Below are 21,396 nucleotides of genomic sequence, written 5' to 3' on the forward strand. Positions count from 1 at the left end.
AATAAATAAATACAAATCCAGAAATAAAAGTACTGTTTCCATTTGGCCACTGGGTTTGTGCAGCATGCCTTGGGGCTTAAAAGCGGTGGACATTTGAAGGGAAACAAAAAAGGGAAATAGCAGAATAAAAACAATCAATTACGAATAAAATAGTAAGCAAGTGGAATGTACTATAGCCAGCCAATCATACAGGCAGCATCTGCAGCACAAGAATATAAACTGTGCAAACACCTTTCAATCTGTTTTTTTCTCAGAAACACTGCATCATTGGTGTACAAATGCAGGGGAATTTTGACCAAAAAAATGTTAGGGGCTGATGTTACTTTGATCTAATAGTATGTGCTAGAGGCTGAGGGCAGTGAGGAGGATAATGCTGACAACTGCCCCAGACTGATGAGAAGGAGAAGCGTGTTCAGACTCAGGGTAACCTTCCAGAGGCTACATGATCTGGAGATAGTAGAGCATTACAAGGTAGACAAAGACATATTTCAGCATCTCATTGAGCTGTTACAGCATCAACTCAGACCCAGAGCCAATAGAGGGGAACCCATCCCAATGGATACCAAGGTATGTGTAGCCTTAAGAATACTAGCTACAGGTACTTTACAAACAAATACTGGGGACATGATGGGGGTCTCACAGGCATCTGTATCCAGGATGCTTCACCAGTTTTGGGATGCCATCCTACCACATGCTTGTGAGCACATTTACTTCCCCAACACCACTGAGGAGAGGACCAGCAATATGCATCTCTTACACCATGTAGCAGACTAGCCCAAGGTACTTGGTGTGACAGACTGTATGCGCATGCATATCAAAGCATCACCTAATGAACAGGATAGGGTCTATGTAAACTGCAAGGGCTTCCCCTCCATCAACTGCCAGGTTGTGTGCAATGCCAAGGGCATTATCATGAATGTGTGTGCTGGCAGCCCTGAAAGCTATCACGACTCCCCCATCACAGCTGTACCAGGCATTTTCCAGTGGGGACATCCCATATGTCCATCTGGTGGGGGATGCTGGCTATACACTGGAGCCGTGGATGATAACCCCCATCAAAAATGCGCACACACCAAATCAAGCATGCCATATTGAGGCACATGCACAAACCAGGTTCATTATAGAGCATGTGTTTGGGATGCTCAGGTCACGGTTCTGCTGCCTTAACATATCTGGTGGAGCCTTCCAGTACTCTCCAGCCACATGTGCACACATGTTCTGTTCATAGTATGTGCCATGCTACATAATATGATCCTGTGGAAACAGCTGCAGCAGGAACAGCATGGGGAAGGGCCACAAAGCCCCCCACCATTGCCAAAGTCCCAACAGGCACAGAGAGACTTGGAAGAGGAACCCCCTGAGCCAGCCCCTGTAGGCAGACAGAGGCATGCTCAGTATGCCCTGGCCTTGGCAAGGAGGCAATGCATAGCACACACACTGACACTGCAGGGACGCAGGGACTGACACCTCTCTCTGACTGACACACACAGTAAAATGGATGATACACACATCACACTACCTGTAACTTACCATGTCTAGGCAGTGTGCTGCATGCATCTGACATAGGCAGCCCTCAAGCACCGATCTCACAACTGGAGCAGGCACAAGGAAAGTCAGTCTTCCTAACAATAAGTGAATGGATTAATATGTTCTGGTAGCATAGCCATGGTAGCACTGCATGCATGCAAGGGAATGGGGTGGCCTACTGGGATAGCAGCAGACAACTGACAGCTATGTGGGACACCAGGAAATGTTTGCTCAATACTGGCCTTCCCACACTATGCAGTAGTACCTAATGTCACAAATCCCACTACAGTATATGTGGGGGGCCAACTAACCTGGGAGGGTCATAGGTCACAGGCATGGATGTCAGTGTGGGAGTCCCATACTCACCCCTCAGCCTCACCCAGCAAGCTATCTGTAAAAAAACATTAAGAAATGTCAGGCAAAGCCCCACAAATGGTGACAATGATGAAATACTTTCTACAGACTTTACACAGTGATAGTACAGCAGGTGCTGCAGTTGCAGTAAGGCTCTGAAGGGTAAGAAGTCTAAAACTCAAAATATGCCATTGCAATCTGACTTGTGGTCCTTAGTGATATGCCATTAGTCTCCAAGACAGGGCACAATGCTATGCAAAATGGAACCAAAATGTAAAACAAATATCAGCACAGTCTGTGCAAATGTGTACAGTTGACAGGTGTGCCCCGCCACACATATTCCCATAGAACTGCAGTAACATGTATGTTACTGCAGTAACATGCATGTTTGTAGGGAAATAGCAGCAATGCACAGATTTCCAGGCTTGTCCCAACCTGCATGATAACTTGGTGCATGTCCACAATATGCAGGGGTCAGTGAGCTATGTATATGTGTGCTTAATACTGTCAGGATTTTGCCAGCACTTACACCTGCCTGTTGTGTCATATTGGCCTAGGTACAGTACTGTGGTTGACAGGGCCATGCTCCAAGAACTGCAGTGCTAACTAATCTGCATATCAGCTACACCTGTGGTAGGAGTTGTACACACTGTCCGGACATCAATATCTGTTATTTCAGGAAAGCTGGACAGGTCATGGACAGGGGCCCACACATATGGACAGTACACAGCTTGGAGTAACCTACACAGTGCCTACCATACCTCTCAACTGTACAGACCTATTGTAGAATGTCCAGAGGTTAGCATCACAGTTGTGGTATGTATATCTTGAAATACTGGTTGTCTGGCAATTCACTGGCAAATCATGTAAGACTAATGTCAGAAAATAATGACAGATTGTAGTGTCAGACATCATACCCTATTGAAAAATGCATGCTAATGCAAAACCTTTTATTGGATCACCTTTCTAGGTTTATAAAGCCAATACTTAAAAATGATACCTATATTTAGTTTATATTTCCCCCAGTTACTTATGGCTTTGTCCAGATGTCTGGCTCACAAAAGTTGAGAGGTATGGTGCCTAGTAAGACAGCAGGTTCCTGAAGGGCAGTGTACTGCCAGTGTATAAAAGGCTGTAACCTTTCTGTGTCAGCACTGACAATTCACTGGGCAACAGCCATACCCCTGGAATGACACAGGTTGTCATAGAAGGAGCACAGTTATGCCTTGTATATCTGTTCTGCTTGTCCTAACATTGCATTTGCCTGCCAACTATTCACAAAACAAGAAAGGGTCATATCAAAACAGCAATGGCTGACAGTGGGGAAGCAGACGCCATATCCATAACAGCAAACAAGCAATTACCAAACTGGTCTCCCAACTCTCCATGTTTGGCAGAACATTATTAACACCCTGTCCCCATGTGTGGGACTTTGTTTGACTGTCATATTTGGGCTTGTCCAGATATCAGTCTGTGATGGTATGACAGCTAGGCCCACATGTAGCCTCATAATAGCATACTGCAACACAAACCATCTAAGGACCACAGCAGATGGAGTGGTGCAATGATGGACAACCTGCTAAATAGGTACACTCAGAGCTGTGAAGTCCACGACCTTGTGTATGGTGTAACGGCATGTACCCCACCCACATCAGAATTACAAATACATAACAGCAGCCACTGTGGCCAAATCCTGTGACTGGACTACAGAAGGACAAAGAGACACACATAAGGGGAACCACTGGCCAGACAAATGGAGAATGTGCACACCAGAACAGATTGTGCAGTAATATAAGTGCCATGCAGTTTAAAATGTCAGGAAACATCACCTGGAAATACACAGCACACGCCCATGTAAGTGGAGGTCTGCAACAAAATAAAACCAAAACAATGGACACCTCAGAGGCAAAATCACATGAGAACTACACATACCTACACACCACAGACCATGTAGACTCCACACACCAGGGTCTTGCTACTCTAAGGCCTTACCCCAAACCCCAAACACCTACCCTACACAGATAGGCTAACAGCACTGACCATCTCCCCTTTTCCATACAGACTCTGCTGAGGTGACCTCTGCCTGTTATTCAAAACAATCCAGACCCTGCCTTGATTGGACTGTTGCACATCTGTTACTCAATGCCCACTCCATCAACCTGTAGGCGCAGCATCAACCTGGCCTGTGATATCAGTATGGCTTGTTGATGTGGCAGATACATGTACCACACACTCTCTCATCTGTGGAATACACTCCCTGTCAACATCAAGCTAATTGCCTCAATACTCCTAGTGATGTGTTCCCTGTATAATTGCATGGAAAACACAGAATACAGCCCTGTAATCCTACCTGTCTCCCTGCTGGACAGGAGCTCTGCTTGCTGACATGTCTTAATATGGGCTATACTCTCATCCATGTGGGTTATAAGGGCTTCAGGGACAACACCCTTCTAATGGCATAGCAAACTACCAACCTATACACAACTGTCAATGGTTCACCACATTACTCTGTACTGCTCTGCCACTGACATACCTGGAAGTCACAGTACTATGTGGAATATACTGCACATATAATGGACATTTCTGCACAGTAGAATGCAGTCTGTACCCACACCCATACCTCCCAACCTCTGACAGCAAGACATCTGGACAGGGTCATACATAAAAGTGAAAGAAAGGCACAATGATAGCAACATTTTGTAAATATTTGCCCTTACATACTGAGGACGTTGATAGGATAAGTGAATTTGCATTAGCAGGAAGTGCCTGAATGTTATGAAGTCTGAAACACTAATGTCTGACATTAGTTTGTAATGTCAGTCTTCAAGTATATGCAACTAACTTGACATAAAAACACAAGTTTATGTAGACTGGATGAAACTTCTAGGCAAGCACCTGGACAATCTGCCATAAAATGTACATTTCAGAGGTATGGCCACACCAGAATATGACTTTTCAGGTAAAAAGAATACCACACAAACAGGAGACCCCCAGCCATTATATCACCAAGTTTCTGGACTGTTTACACAGCTTCATTAGTCAACTGGCTGTAGCCACACCTCTCAATTGGCCTTTTTGGGCAACAATGTCTATAGTCAGGCTCATAATATTGGTCTGTGCATCATAAATATTGTATTTTTCTGGTAAAGGACTGTGATGATCTGAGGATTTCTGTCACTAGGTAATGACACAGTACACTGCAGTGTCATACTTCAAATATGTCTAAAATGTTTGCTAAAACAAACCCAGTAACCCTCGGAAAGTCCTGTTTACTTTTGAGAGGTATGGCTGTAGCACATAAAACGCCGGACCGTAGTACACCAATCCCTGGAATGGAGTTCCGCTCTCACTATAGAAGGTCATACTGAGCATGCTCCTACACTTAGAGATTCACAGGCCATGTTGGAACCCACATCAAACTATATAAGTGTATTGTGTATATATGTCTTTGCATACAGACAGTTATGTACACCTTAACTGCCCTTACACACACACATCAGACAGGATTACACTCAGCTATCTGTAGGTGGCCCATATGTGATATATCTGCATCTGTTGTGTGTGATACACAGACATATATACGGGCAACAGATAACAATATGTCAAGCATACACACATAAATTTGGGGAAGAGAGAAACAGACAGTGATAGAGAGAGAGACACAGGGGGATACACACAGAGTGAGTCACACACACAGTTACCCGGAATGGCATAAAGTGATGTCCTGCTGCAGACAGTGGTATACCAGTTGTAACCCGTTGCATGTGCCAGCATGAAGGCAAGCTCCATTGTGTAATAGTACTGAGGTGGGGGGTTAATATCACATCACCCGCCTCTGTGTGTGTGTGTGTGTGTGTGTGTGTGTGTGTGTGTGTGTGTGTGTGTGTGTGTGTGTGTGTGTGTGTGTGTGTGTGTGTGTGTGTGTGTGTGTGTGTGTGTGTGTATGCGTGTCTGTAGGTCTAAGTATTAAGAGGCTATTCCCACTCAGTACACTTCCCATTGCCATACTGCAAAATATCTGCTGCTGCCATTCATTGTAGAAGCACCATTATACACCTGTCAGCCCTATAAGCTGTGTAGTGCATGTGATAACTGCGTAACACTATAATACAAATAACTAGATAGGTAGGGTTTTTAATCTCAGTCCTGGCAAGTGTGTGTGTGTAAAACACATTTAGGCCATTCCCACACAGTACACGTCCCAGTGCGCAACTTTAGCTGTCCTGCCAATGTCATTCACCTTAGAAGCACCTTTGGGCACTTGTTAGCTCTGTAGAACATGCGATAACTGTGTAACACTGTAATACAAATAAGTCGATAGGTAGGGGTTCTAATCTCAGTCCTGGCAAGTGTGTGTGTTTGTTTGCAGGTGAAAAAGTTTTAGGCCATTCTCACACAGTACATTTCCAAGTGCCCCACTTTAGCATTCCTGCTGATGTCATTTCCCCTTAGAAGTACCTTTGCACAACCCCATCCCTATAAGCTATGTGGCATGCAATAACTATGCAATAGTATAGTACAAATAAGTAGATAAACAGGGGCTCTTTTCCCACTTCTGGCAAATGTGTGTGTGTGTATGCTTGTAGACTGAAGTATTCTGAAGACTTTCCCACCCACAAAACTTCACAGTGCCCAACTTTAACAGTTCTGCTGATGTTATTCCCCTTAGAAGTACCTTTGCACAGGCCCAGTCTTATAAGTTCCATAGTGCATGCAATAACTATATAAAAGTATAGTAGAAATCAGGAGACAGACAGGGTTTCTGTTCCCAGTTCTGGCAACTGTGTGTGTATGTATGTTTGTACGCTAAAGTATTTTAAGGACTTCCCCACCCAGAACACTTCCCAGTGCCCTACTTTAGCAGTCCTGCAGATGTCATTCGCCTTAGAAGCACCTTTGGGCACTTACCAGTCCTGTAAGCTCTGTAGCACATGAGATAGTTGCATAACGCTATAGTACAAATAACTAGATAGGCAGAGATTCTGTCCTCACATCTGGCAAATGTGTGAATAAGGGGTCTATATTATATACTTGAAGTTTTAAAACTTCAACGCTACATATGAGCGAAGTTTTAAAACTTTGAACATATAATAAAAAATAAACAAAAACAAAAAAAAACTAACTGAATTATCTGAGCAGGGGACAAGTCCTCCTGCACCCCCCACACCCCCACCCCGCTCCTTAAATATGCCAGCTCAGATATCTCACTACAGTGAAGTAAAGGGAAATATTCCCTACGGCGATCTCCGTTGAAACTTGCGAGCTTTCAAAAGTTTCTTCATAAAGTGTCGACCATATAAGGCTCGAACATTTGGAAGTTTATGCTTCTGATGCAGACCCTATATAAGTGTATGTACAAGAGTTTGTAAGCATGTATGTTTGTAGGCTGAAGTATTTTGAGGGCTCTCCCACACACAACACTTCCTAGTGCCCTACTTTATCAGTCCTGCTGTTGTCATTGCTCTTAGAAGTACCATTGGACAACACTCAGCCCTATAAGCTTTGTGGCACATGTAATAACTAAGTAACAGTATGGTACACATAACTAGATAGGCAGGAGTTCTGCACTCAATTGTGGCAAATGTGTGTGTGTATGTGAAGGTGTTTGTAAGTGTGTATTTTGTAGGGTAATGTGTTTTGATGACCTTCTAACCTAGTACATTTAACATTGTCATCCTTTACAAGGGCTCTTGATGTAATCACCTTAGACATACCTTGCAACACTGTGAAATCTTATAAGCCCCATGGCGTGTGTGATAACTGCGTAAATCTGTAGTAAACATAATTAGATAGGTAGAGAGGTAGAGATTCTAAACTCAATACTGGCAACTGTGTGTGTGTGTGTGTGTGTGTGTGTGTGTGTGTGTGTGTGTGTGTGTGTGTGTGGGGGGGGTGAAAATCATATCCTCTGAAGGAGTGGGTTATACCATTTTGAGGCATGTACCACCCAGTACACATCCCGTTGCCCTACTCTACAAGGCCTGCTGATGTCATTCACCTCAGATGTACCTGTATACACTTGTCAGCCCTTCTGAGCTCTGTGGCATATGCAATAACTGTGTAATACTATAGTGGAAATACTCAGATAGGTAGGGGTACTAATAACAATACCAACAACTATAGTAGTGTGTGTGAAGCATATCCCCTGTGGCTGTTGTGTGTGCAGGTTATGCCATTTTAAGGGCTGTTGACCCCCTACCCATTACATTACTTTAAAGACCCTGTTAATGGCATCTGCCTCACATGCACCATGTAAGACTAGACAGCCAATACCAGTCATATGTATAGATGTACATGGAATATCCACATATTTGCAACCTATATGTGGTCTGTGTCCCCTGACAATGAGCATACCTGTGATATCATTGCCAAATATGTCACAGTTACCATACTGACACACATGCCCACATCAGACATCATACCTGACTAACACATCATGCTGATACAAAGTCTGTCAATCTATCACTTGTGCAGGTTTGTAGGAGCAGTAGATGAGACCAATTGCTGCGTCTGGTGGGTTATCCCACCATCCATGAAGGCATTCACAAGACTACCTGCTGTAAGGAATTGTGTGTTATATCCCAGGCATATAATCTATGTGGAGCATGTCATGTGTACACAGCAGTATAGTACATACAAGTAGATATGTAGGGTTACTAATATGTCTATTGGCCACTCTGTATGTGTTTCTGTATGCAGAGCCCCTGTGGCTGTCTTCAGTGTGTGTATGTGATGGCTATACCATTTTGTGTGCCTCTTCCACCCTGCAAACTCCCTATTCCCAACCTACTGCCCATACAGATGTTACACATGGTACAAGCACAGTTACACAGTTTCTAACAACAAGCCACTGTGGTGCAATGGTCGTATCACTGTGTATTATGCATTAATAGATGGGAAGGTCATCTACTCTGATAAGTGTCACCTCCATGTGCATGTGTGTCTCAATACATGTCCTCAGGCAGCAGTGTACGTGTATGTGTATGTGTGTGTGTCAGATGGCTCTAACATGTTAAGGGCCTCTGTACTCACCATTGGTAATCCTAACAGCCCCTGCAATTGTCACCCACTTCAATAGTAGTGGCAGGCACTGCCACACTACAGTACTGCTGTGCTCTCTGTGTTATGTACCTAGTGCTATCATTTGTAAGACTGTGCAGGTAGGGGCTGTGCTCATCCCTTCATCAACAGCCCCATGTACAGGACTATGACTATGTGTGCACTACTAGCACAAGAGGCCAGACATGCAAATGGATAGTAGACACACATGCTGGTGATTGTCAGGTTAGACTAACACAGGCTGACCTGTTTAAGGACTACATACCCCAAACCTGTCATACACAGTACCAGACATACCCTCATCAACTACATGATGGTTGAATGGATATGGCAAAAATGGTAGGGGGCAACAGGTGCTGATAGCTGAATCTGTTTCAGTTAAAGTAATGGCTAAGCTTGTGAGAGGACCTAGTGCCAGTACTCAAGTAACTCCCTCTAAATGTGCGAAACTGAAGTCCTACAGAAAATCCAGGTGACATGTATGAAGGCTACCTGGCTGTGTCAAAGTTATGTATGTAAGGTCACACTGCCTGCCACAATTGCCCCTCATGCACTGTTGCATGTAAACACACCTGGTAAACATGTACATATACAGCTATACCTTGGCTATGACAAGATCACTGTGATTCCACTCTGCCTTACTCAGCATTGCTGTCAGCAGGCCCACAGCCTGCAGACACAGAGACACCTGGAACACTACCAAACTACATTATGTGACACTACATTCAGTCAGCAGTACTAACAGAATAGTGCATCATGGTTAACAAGGTACATACACCTCAATGTGTGTGTGTGTGTGTGTGTGTGTGTGTGTGTGTGTGTGTGTGTGTGTGTGTGTGTGTGTGTGTGTGTGTGTGTGTGTGTGTGTGTGTGTGTGTGTGTGTGTGTGTCTGGAGGGTGATGATCAACTGGGCCATGCATTGGAGCTGTGCGTGTCTGGTGGTAACTGTCTGCACATCATCAAGCAATGTAGATGCCAGACACAGTGCTATGTTGGACAGCTGTCGACTGTACATGGCAGGATGTACTATTCACCATCTCCCAGCAGGGACATGGCAACTAGCTCTGCCAGAGTATCACTGGCATGGCCAGGCCCAAGGACAGATGCAGTAGTACTCCCTGATGTTGACTGCTGTCTGTTGGATCCACATCCCTGATCGGACTGGCCAGGATAACGTGCCTATGGCCTGCGTTTTGTGGACAGCACCCTCCTTTTGGTAGTGCTGTTGGCATTGCCACTATGGGACTGTGAATCTGCTGGGTCATGTGGGCTCACAACTGATCATGTTACTGACCTACGTTCACCTGGCCAATGCCCTTGTCCCACCACATGGTCAAGCACAGGCATTGCATGGATGAGCAGTGACAATGTCTCACCCCACTCTCTATCCGCAGCATTTAAAGATGACATATATTACTCACATGTGCCTCCATGATGGACCATAACATGCATCTGGTGACACCTGCTGTGGCACTTGCAACAGGGGCTTGATGGGCAGCAGTCTTCTGTCAAGCACCCCTGTCCATCTGCCTGTGTGTGACCTCGCCTGCTCCCTGCCTATGGTTGGTGTCTACACTTACACTCACCATAACCTACACATTGTTCCATGCCACCACCCTTAATCTGTCTATCATCCATGGCTGCTGGGGACTGGGTATGTGTGGGCATACTGATTGTGTGCAGGGACATTGTGGTTGAAAGTGGGATACCAAACAATGGCACGGATTCAGGCAACAACAACCCCACCTGTGCCTCACTATGACCACCATCATCATGGGAGTCTGCTAAGACATTGACATCAGATTGTGAAGGGGAGGGACACCAACCCCTGTGTTCATCTGTGAGGGGAAGACAACATATGTGAATTAATACCCTGCAGTATTATGTTTGCTGATATATATAATGAAGTTAACTGTGCCCCGGTTATAGTAAATATATGATATGAAAGAAGAAGAAAAAAAAAAAATATATATATATATATAGATATATATACATATATATATATATATATATATATGTATATATATATATATATATATATATATATATACGCTTATACATACACACACACACACACACACACACACACACACACACACACACACACACACACACACACACACACACACACACACTCCTGGTACAGTCTGGCAAAGCTGTGACACCTTTGGGCCCTTCAGGGCAGACCTTACACTAGTTCTGCCTGCTGAAATCCATCTCTTCCACTGCTACTCTAAGGCCCACAACAAAGGGTGACAAGTCCTACTGTGTGATGGGCCTAGTAGCAAAATGGTAATTGTGGCCAAGATCAAGGCCATTGCAGTGTGCATTACAGTGTTACCAAGTGCAAATGCAAGTACTGTAAGAGCTGTCTTACTGCAGTACAGACCACACACAATAACAAGGTGTAATGATATGTGATGATAACCGATGAAGGGAAAAGACTATACACCATTACTGCAGTACCTACACAGTTCAGACTCACAGGGATTCATTCCAGACAACATGGCAGGACAGTCTGCAATACATACAGGAAACATGTAAAGTACTAGGTGCATAGCCTCATAAGATGATACCAGGCTATTGGCCCTGATGCCCTCATAAGCCTGTCCCAGACATTTGCCCATGTCCTTTCCAAGCCATCACCTGTTTCCCCTGTCCAGCTGGTACACCCGCGGGATCCCAGGGGTGTCCCATCCATTTCCCATGCAGTTGTCCAGCATCTTCTTCAAGAGGGCTATACACGTACTCTGCTAGACATGGGGAGGGAGTGTATTTTACAGACAGTGTATTGTGTGGGACACTACACTATCCTGCCAACAAGTACTATGCATGTTACAGACCAGGTGAGGGCCCTGTGTGCATGATGTGTGAGTGGGATTTGTCTTACAGATATGCAGAAATGCCATCAATGCTGGTTTGGAAATGGCCTTGTATGCCAGACACAGGTCACCTATGATCAGTCTGTATGACACTGAGTACAGGGACAGGGCTTTCAGCCTACCTGTATGGGATAGGTGTTACAGACCCTGGAGGTACCTGGTTGGGAACCTCTGTGGTCACTGCAACTGCTGCATTTGCTTGGCAAGGTACATGCCAAAGGAGCCATTGTACTTGGTAATGCATCTAATAAGGGTGGAGTACAGGGATATTGTGCTCTCCTGGTTCCTGAATGACATACCTGTATTTGTGAGATGGGCCATGTAGACGGCTGTACATACAATGCTGCCCACATGGTGGGAAACTGTCAGGTTGCTACCAGCCTTAGTGCACAATCACCTCACACCTGTTTGCATGCTCAGTACAGTATTACTGTCATAATTAGTGTGGATGACATCTGCCACAACAGGGAGAATGATGCCTCTCCTGGCATTCAGTTTGCTGAAATGCTTCTTGCACCAGTCCTTAATTGGGTGAGGGCATCTTGGGTGATGCTCACATCACTAGGGAAATGTAAGACAGTGGCAGCTTGCAAGCATCTGTACACCTGGTCAGCCACAGACCACTGTTTTTGTCCTGTACCTCAGATATGTATATCAAAAACAGTAGAGACCCTCAGACTGATCCTTGGGATACACCATTTTGGAAGACTCTACTACTAGAGGTGGGTTCCACCACTTTGACGGAGTGGGTACTATCATTGGGCCAGTTAGCTACCTATCTGGTAACATACAGGTTGATGCCTAGCTGTCTAGGTATATGTATCCTGGCTGCCTGGGGATTATTGTCAGAGAATTGGGCTAGGTGAAAGTAGACATTGGTCATGATCTTCCCCTTGTCCTTGTGCTTGTTGACTACTTCAGAGAGGTCATCCAGGTTTAACAGGCCTGATCTCCCTTTGTCAATACCATGCTGTGTGGGCTCAGGTATTTTGATGTTGCCAATGTCCCTGTTCATAATGTCTTTGATATTGCCTTCCATGCATTTGCAGAGCAGGCTAGTTAGGCCGATGTGCATATGATTGGCTTAGTTGGTGGAGTTATCCACCTTTGTGTATAGGGATGACACTGGCTGTCCTCTGTGTAGATGGGATGACAGCAGTACTCAGGATTTGGCTGACTACAATGTAGAATGGATCTGAGAGCCCAAGTCTGTGTTCATGTAAGATGCACCCAGGGATGGTATCAGACCTTTGGAGACTTCTGTGTGTTGCTTTTGAGAAGGCATTATGGACCTGCTTCCTGATGATGAGAGGAGGGGTTAGGTGCTGTGCATGCACATGTTTACCAATGGGGGTTCAGGGGATGATGTTTACACTTCACCTGTCTGCAGCCAGTTCGCTATATCTATGTCACATGCATATGTGGTGTTGTTGACCACCACTACAAAGCAGATTTGTGTGTTGCCTATCGGATTGCAGACATATGTGTGGAAGGCCTAATGGGTTTTCCTGATGGATGTGTCCAATTTGCACTCAAAGATAGCCTTAGGTTAATTCACCTGTGACCTTATTTGCTTGTTTAGACCAAGGTGACATTGCTTCCAATAAGGCACCTGTTCCTTCTTGGCCCTGTCCAGCAACCATATCCACCTATTATGATATTTGTGTATTGCTGCTGTCCACCACAGATGTTTACCCTACCTCGATGGGGATGATATTGTTCTGTCAAGTTTTACTGAGTCCATACAGTTATGTAGGTGCCCACTTAGTATTATGGTGTGGGCCTGGACACTACTGCTACTTCCAACTGATGGGAAGTTGGCTGTGAAGCTACTTCTACCTGCTCTGAGCAGATTTATAGTCATTTGTGTAAAGTTTATTTTAATTGACCCTGACAAGGGGGACAGGGGGGATGGTGACCTGAACAGTGATGGCTATATGGTAAGATCTTACCAAGGAGGATGACACTGTAGGAGTGCTAAAATGGCTACTCATGTTGGTCAGGACCAGGTACAGGATATTAACACCTGTCATAGGATGTTGACTGGCTGATCCACTGCATTGCCATTGACAAAGCTGAGGAATCTTTGTGCGCCCATGTTCAGGTGGCATATGTCATGCACACTATGGTTGGGTAGTTGAAGTCACACAGGAGCAGAGTACATGACTGAATCCTGACAAATTCTAGCAAGTCTCAGTAGGTGTAGTCAGTGTCCATAGTCATGGTTGGAGGCCTGTAGCTAGCTATGATTTGAGTAGCTGTTTTGGTAACTGTTAACTGCACTCAGGATGTCTCCTGTGCATCATACTATTTGGCCAGCCTGGAGGTGTGTATATGTATGATAATGTCCAACACTCCACCTCCTCTGGCTTTGATGGGATGAGTAACATAACCAGGCAAGGATAGTGTGCTCACCACAGCTACAAAGCAGTTGTCAGTGACTGCACACATGTCGGCATCCTACAGGACAAGGTACGCTTGAATTGGCATGTCTGCCATGCTAAGACACCTACCTCCTGTTAGAGCAAGACATCTGCACAAAGGCACACATCACTGGTGAGCAAAGGCCTGGAAAAAAGTATTACTTTATGAATCTAGCTGAAACACACTTAGTTGCCAGCAAAGACGGTGTCACATTCACAGGTCTACTCCACAGGATATGACATCTGACAATCAAATGTATGCTATTATGTTACGTTGTCAGTCTTTAATGGGTTGCCAGTGATGTGCCAGACAATACACAAATGTATGAGACATTGACTACAAATATGATGTAAGCATGTGGTTAGTCTGCAAAACCCTGGAAAGTTGTCAGGTATGTGCTCAGTATATCACATGCAGTTCAACACACACATCTGCACCTGTTGTGTACTATGCATATACCCTATGTAAGTCTCTTACATTTGTAAGACAAGCATATATATCATAGTAGCATTCACAGGAGACATATGAACATTTACAACATCCCAGGTAGATGGCCTAGCACTGTCACACTCAGTATTGGACAACAAATACTCCAGTAGTAGTCATACATGAATTGACATTTGCTGGGGTGACTCAGGGACCAGAGATGTGATCCATGTCAATGCAGCCAGGGCAAGCAGGAATGGCCATAGGTGCCAGACAGCAGCATGTGAGTTCAGCAGGTCTTGTCACTACCTAGTGTTTAATGTCCTATTTGACATTATTGCGTTCCTCCCTTCTGCATTTCATTATAAGCTTACGTGATTGACATACCTGTTATAGTGCTGAAAAGTTTCCTTAGAGTACTGCAAATGTTTAGGTTTGTGTAGTCACAGTCTGCCTTTGTGTAGATGTGTCAGATGTGTGTTGCATAGGCAGCAACTTGCCTTTTGTATGTAATGCGCATGAGCAGGTGATGCCCTGTGCACCAATCGGTGCCTCCCACTTGCTACTTGCAACCTGACCGGCTGTGTTTTCTTTCCATTAGACAATGCCATAGCAACACAGTGCTATAATTAAGTCCTTCATGTTGGCCTTGCCTCTTTTCCTTGCCTGTGTGGAGGACATTATGGAGGTGTGGGGGCTAGAGCTTCACAGACAGTAGGTAGAAATATCTCTCAGGACAAGACATGTGGAGACAGCCCAACAACATGGGGGACAAAGCTCCAGACTTGGGTACAAATTGTAAGTACATATGGGTGTTATACATATAGAGGATTACTAGATTAACAGGGTTTGTGTGGACATGCATTTTCTGTGTGACTTGACGTCTGACAGTGATATGTCTCTGACATACCTTTCAACTGTCCAGATGTGAACAGATTGCCCAGAGGTTTGCCTGTTATGTGTGGTCTGTTCCTCAGAAATCTGTTTTTGTGAAATCAATGGGATAATGTGAGGATTGTAGTCAGTAAATCTTGACATCCATTAGTGTTTCAAATATCATATCCTTCAGGGATGTTATGTTATAACAAACCCTGTAACACCAGCAACTGTTTCAGTTTGTAACACCATTATGTGAAATGTGTCCCTCTTTCCACCTCCCTGTCTCCCAAGTATGTCATGCTTTGTCCAGATGTGTAGCAATAAGAAGTTCAGAGGTACAATATATCATTATTTAGTGACTGCAGTCCTGCTATCATCCCAAGTACTTAGCAGACTCCTGGAAATGGTATGTGGCAGTGGGCATAAATATGATCCCACACTCTGGACATCCTGCGGAAATCTGTAGAGATGAGAGCTGTGTATGTCTGGCCATTGTTAACAGGCTGCCAAGATTGTGTAGCAGTGTTGTGTGTAAATGTTTGTTGGGCTGAGTAGGGAGAGTAGCAGATTTCAGTGTCATAAGTCCTTTTCTATCTGACTGTGCATGCTGATACAGTTGCTGGTGGTCTATCATGTGTATATGTTTGTAGAGGCAGACTAGCAAATGTTCTGTAACACCACATGATTCCCAGTAGACTGTGAGTTGGACCAGTATATGTTAGTGTACTGTGTGACTGGCAATCAGGATATGTTTGATCAAATAGTCATACTCTACATTTCATTTGGGGTACTGGTATGTTGCTGTGACTGTAGTGCAATTGGCTGTGGGTGGACATTTTTGCACCAATATCTGTTTTTCTCTATGGTTCCATCCCTGTAGTGCATGATATATTTGGAAATACATGCGTAATTTCCCAGAGCTGATTTGGGGTAGTGTTGTGTTGCTCTTACTGTAGTTCAGAAGGTGCTGGGTGAAATGATTGGCAGCTCTCAGTCTTTTTTTTCTTCTGTTAAATGACTGCAGTCATACCTCTCCACTGTCCAGATGTCTAGACACTGTCCAGACGTGTGGCCCATATGTTTGGTCTGTTCCCCATAAAAGTTGTGGGTTTCTGATAATTCACAGGGATAATGTGAGCATTGACATCAGTACATAATGACATTCATTTGTGTTTCAGAACTGGAATCTATCAGGAATTATATGTTAAATCAAACCATGGTACTCTAGCAGACTTCTACAGGTATAACAGCCATATTTCAAAGTTGTCACTGCTGTCCGCCCTTTATCCCCCCAATTTGTCAGGCTTTTTGCAGATGTCTTGCAGTAAGAGGTTAGTTATATATATAATATATATATATATATATATATATATATATATATATATATATATATATATATATATATATATATATATATATATATATATATATATATATATATATAAATATATATGTGTATATATATATATATATATGTGTGTAGTTACATTTCAAAACATCGAACTGCTGAAATATCGAAGACCATATGGTCGAGACCATGTGATCGGTATTTCAGAAGATCAATCTTTTCAAATTGTAAAAAAACAAAAAACAAGAAGACATTACTGCAGGGGGCAAGCTCTCCTGCACCACACACCCCCCTACTTAAATATACCAACTCTGAGATCGCTCTACAACAGGGAATAAGAAAACTTCCCATTCCACGCTGTATTGTTGGTGTAGCCTGATCTTGGAGTTGGTATATTTAAGTAGGGGGGTGTGGGGAGTGCATGTGGGCTTGCCCCCCTGCAGTAACGTATTCTTGTTTTTTTTTTCTTTTTTCTTTTTTTACAATTTGAAAAGATCGATCTTCTGAAATATCGATCATATGGTCTCGACCATATTGTCTTCGATATTTTTGCAGTTCGATGCTTTCAAATGTAACTGTATATATATATATATATATATATATATATATATATATATATATATATATATATATATATATATATACGCACACACACACACACACACACACACACACACACACACACACACACACATAAACACACACATATGTATGTATATAAGAGTACTGCAGATATATATTTTTCTCTTATGTTAAATGACTGTAGTGTATGATGTTTGTAGAAATATTTTAAACTCCTGCAAAGATGCTGCTGAGGTACATTGCTATGATTGTAGTGCACAGGGTCCTGGGTTCAAGACTTGGAAGTGATGACTTTTTTCATTAATGTTAAATGACTAGATTGCATGATATGCTTGTAAAAGCATTGTAGCTTTTCATTCTTTAGATGGTGTAGTGGTACATTGCTGTGATTGTAGTCACAGCATCTTGGGTTTGATCCTTGGCTGGGCTGATTATTTTGTTGTTGGGCAGAACAAGGGCTGACAGACACAGAGTGATTAAGGCACTTTTAAGGATTTGTAAGTGGGTTTGCATGGTTTTGGGTTGAGCTAAGTGATACTAAGAGATGGTTAAGCCCTATTAGCTTCACTTAGCACTGCTTACACCCACACTAATTTTAACTAAAGAAAAGAAAAAAGGGTGATAGGAAAGTGGTGAAATGGGGGCAAGCAGGGGGTAAAACATTAGGAACACAAGCTAGGGATGTGTGGGATGGGTGCAACAACTGTGAATAAGGTGCAGAATTTGGAATTTACAGCCTCACATCCCACAGGGAGTGATGTTGGCGACAGACATTTGTAGGATAATTTGTGGGTACATGGATTAACTTCACTGTACATGGGTGCAAAATGTAGAGCTATGTATGCAGCAATGATTTTTTTGTGGGGCAGATTCCCCTTTTTTTAGGTAAGAGTGAGATGTTGGGGAAGGGCTTAGCTATGTTTGGGGAGGTAGGTTGGGTAGGATAGGTAGCATTTGCAGACAGACAAGACACACAAGACAGCTGACAGGGGTGGTATATGACACATGAGGGGGGTAAACACCTTTGACAGGGAGGGTGTTTAGGAATCAGAGGCTCATGTGCCTCCAAATGGATACAGTGGGACTGAGGTCCCCACCCATGGGCAGTCACCACTGCACCTTCACGGCCCCGAAGGTGGCTGTGCTGGGGGCTAGACCGGAGGGGTGGCCTGCCCAATAAGGTGCACCAGCCGGCCCTCCATCTGATGCAGCTGCCCATCCAACTCTGAGCAGATGACGCTGCGCACTATACCTTGGAACTGTCGGCAGGTGATGGGCTCCTTTTCACGCCTGTGCCTGGGGGGGACAGGCCCTGTTCCCTGAGGCAGTTCCATCTGAAGGAGGTGAAGGACAAGCAGAGGAGGATGTACCAGGTTAGGTCCCAGAAATGCTGGGGCCCGGTGCCACGGTCAGATGGGGTGAGACAGGTGGAACCGCCGGGATCTGCCTTTCAAAAGTGCTATGGTGTGGTCCATTAACAACTGTATTGGTTTCTGTTTTTCACAATAGTACTGTGCAATACTCTACAGGTCTGCCCTCACGTTACATCTACCTATGGCCCATAGGTTCTGTGGGACATACATACCAATTGGACTGTCAACCTGTAATGGTATGGGGCAGACCGGGAACACTGTGTCTACTTAACGGGAGGGGGCTTGTACATATCAAGGTTATATAGTTGATAATGAAGGGGTACCCTGCATTGATGTTGTGTGAGTCTGCTACTAGCATAGTTCACCTGGAATCCTATCTATGTCCAAGGTGACTGGCAGGAGTGACCACTAGCCCTAACAGCTCAACACTTGAAAGACATGTATCAGGGAGAGGGCATGATGTATGTACCTATCATGCTGTCATTTGCAGGCATATTGGGTTGGACAGTGGAACAGTTGTACATGGTGTATTAGTATACCCTTCATACAGCTACTACACACATTACTATACTTGTAAGACATGTGGATAGAATATCTGTTATCACTTTCTGAATGTTTCTACAACTGTTCAGGTGTATTAGTATACACTTCATGCAACTACTATACACAATTCTTTACCTGTAAGAGCTGTGGAGAAAATCTCTTTTAGCACTTTCTGACTGTTCCTATACATAGGTGCATAGGTTCATAGATGCATACTAGGCTAATGGCCCTTGGGCCTTTACAAGCCTAGCCCATAGAAGTGCCATGGAATTGTGCTGTCCATCATTAGTTACCAGTGCCTCTATCAAGCAGAGCCACAGGAGTGATCCCTGGGGTGAACTTTCTATTTCTCATCCACTCATCAAGATTTCTCTTGAAGAGGGCTAGTGAGGTGCTCTGCTTGACATGTATGGAAAGTCTATTCCAGATCATGGGCAGTCTCTGGGTTATGAACCTGTTCCTCCAGCATGTTCTGTTAATTATGGTAAGGAGGTTGAAGTCTCTTGAGCGTGTGGTGTGAAGGATTGGGATTTCTTTAGATGTAGCATTTCTAACAGAGTTGGGTCAGACGTGGCTTTGTAAGTCAAGCAGAGATCACCTTTTAGTAGACGATATGAGACAGAAAATAGCTGGAGTTTTTTTAGTCTGTCTGTGTAGGACATGTATTTAAGGCCTATGATCCTCTTTGTGAGGTACTTTTGTGGCCTCTCCAGCTGTTGCAAGGTTTCTAGTGAGTTACATGCCAAATAAGGCATTATAATCTATGATTGGCCTAATCAGGGAAGACTAGAGAGAAATGAAGAGCTCTTTCTTTCTGGACGCAAAACCCTTGGTAATGAGATGTGCCACATAAAAGGATGTTCTGACCACAGTGGCAATGTGGTGGTCGAAAGAGAGGTTGCTTTCAACCTGTGTCCCCAGATCCTTTATAAGGTGTTTAGTGTTCAGTGGGCTCCCAATGATGTTCTAATTAATGGGAAATGAGTTTTTCTCAAAGGGGATGATGAAGCATTTTTTGGAGTTAAACTTAAGATCATGGTTTCAGCACCAGTCATTGGTCTCAGTCATCAGTCTTATCCTTTCTGTAGGATGTCTGCATCACTTGGGGAGTTAATAATGGCTCCCAGCTTGCAGTTGTCTGTGAATGTTGTCAGCCAGAGTCCCTTCATGTTGGCCTGGACTTCTGAGAAGTAGATGCCAAATAGGAGAGAACCCAGGACTGACCCCTGTGGGACTGCACTTGTGACTGGTCAGCAGTCTGACATGGAGTCTGCTACTTTAACACTGTGTGTTGTATCTGTGAGCTAGTTTGCAACCCACCCAACTATATAGGGGTTGATGCCTAGTTTTGTGAGTGTATCAATAATTGCTGAGTGAGGAATGGTATCAAAGGCCTTGGCCAGATCAAGGTAGGCTGTATGAACTGCCTTACCTTCATCCACCACTCTGGTGACTGACTTAAAGAAGTCAACCAGGTTGAGCAGGCATGATCTACCTTTCATAAAACCAAATTGCGTGGAATCTAGAGTTTGAAGATTCCCTATATCCTTGTTAACTAGTTCCATGATGATGTGCTCCATAGCCTTACATATCAGACTTGTCAGGCTACTGGGGCAATAATTTCCAAGGCCTGTAGTTGCTCCTCCTTTATGGAGAGGGATGACTGTAGCAGTATGCCATTTGGTAGGGACAAAGCCTGAGTTGAGGCTGTGAGTAAACAGAGCACACAGATGTGGTGCCAGTTCACTTTGCAATTCATGTAGATCACAGCCACAGATATTGTCATGTCCCACGGTAGCTGTATTCTTAGTCTTAGACAATGCAGCTTTAACCTGTGATGGAGTAATGCAGGGTGCCTGGCATTCTTCCAGTATTGGTCTTTTAGTGGGGGAGAGAGAGTTAAAGTTGGCACTGCATCTGTCGGCCAGTATGTTGGCAATATCTGTTGGCTCAGTATAGGAGGTACCATTGTGCAGTAACTTAGAGCAAATCTGGGTA

The sequence above is a fragment of the Protopterus annectens genome, chromosome 5.part1, assembly GCF_019279795.1.
Source record: "Protopterus annectens isolate FY-2018-M chromosome 5.part1, PAN1.0, whole genome shotgun sequence".
Lineage (NCBI taxonomy): Eukaryota > Metazoa > Chordata > Ceratodontiformes > Protopteridae > Protopterus > Protopterus annectens.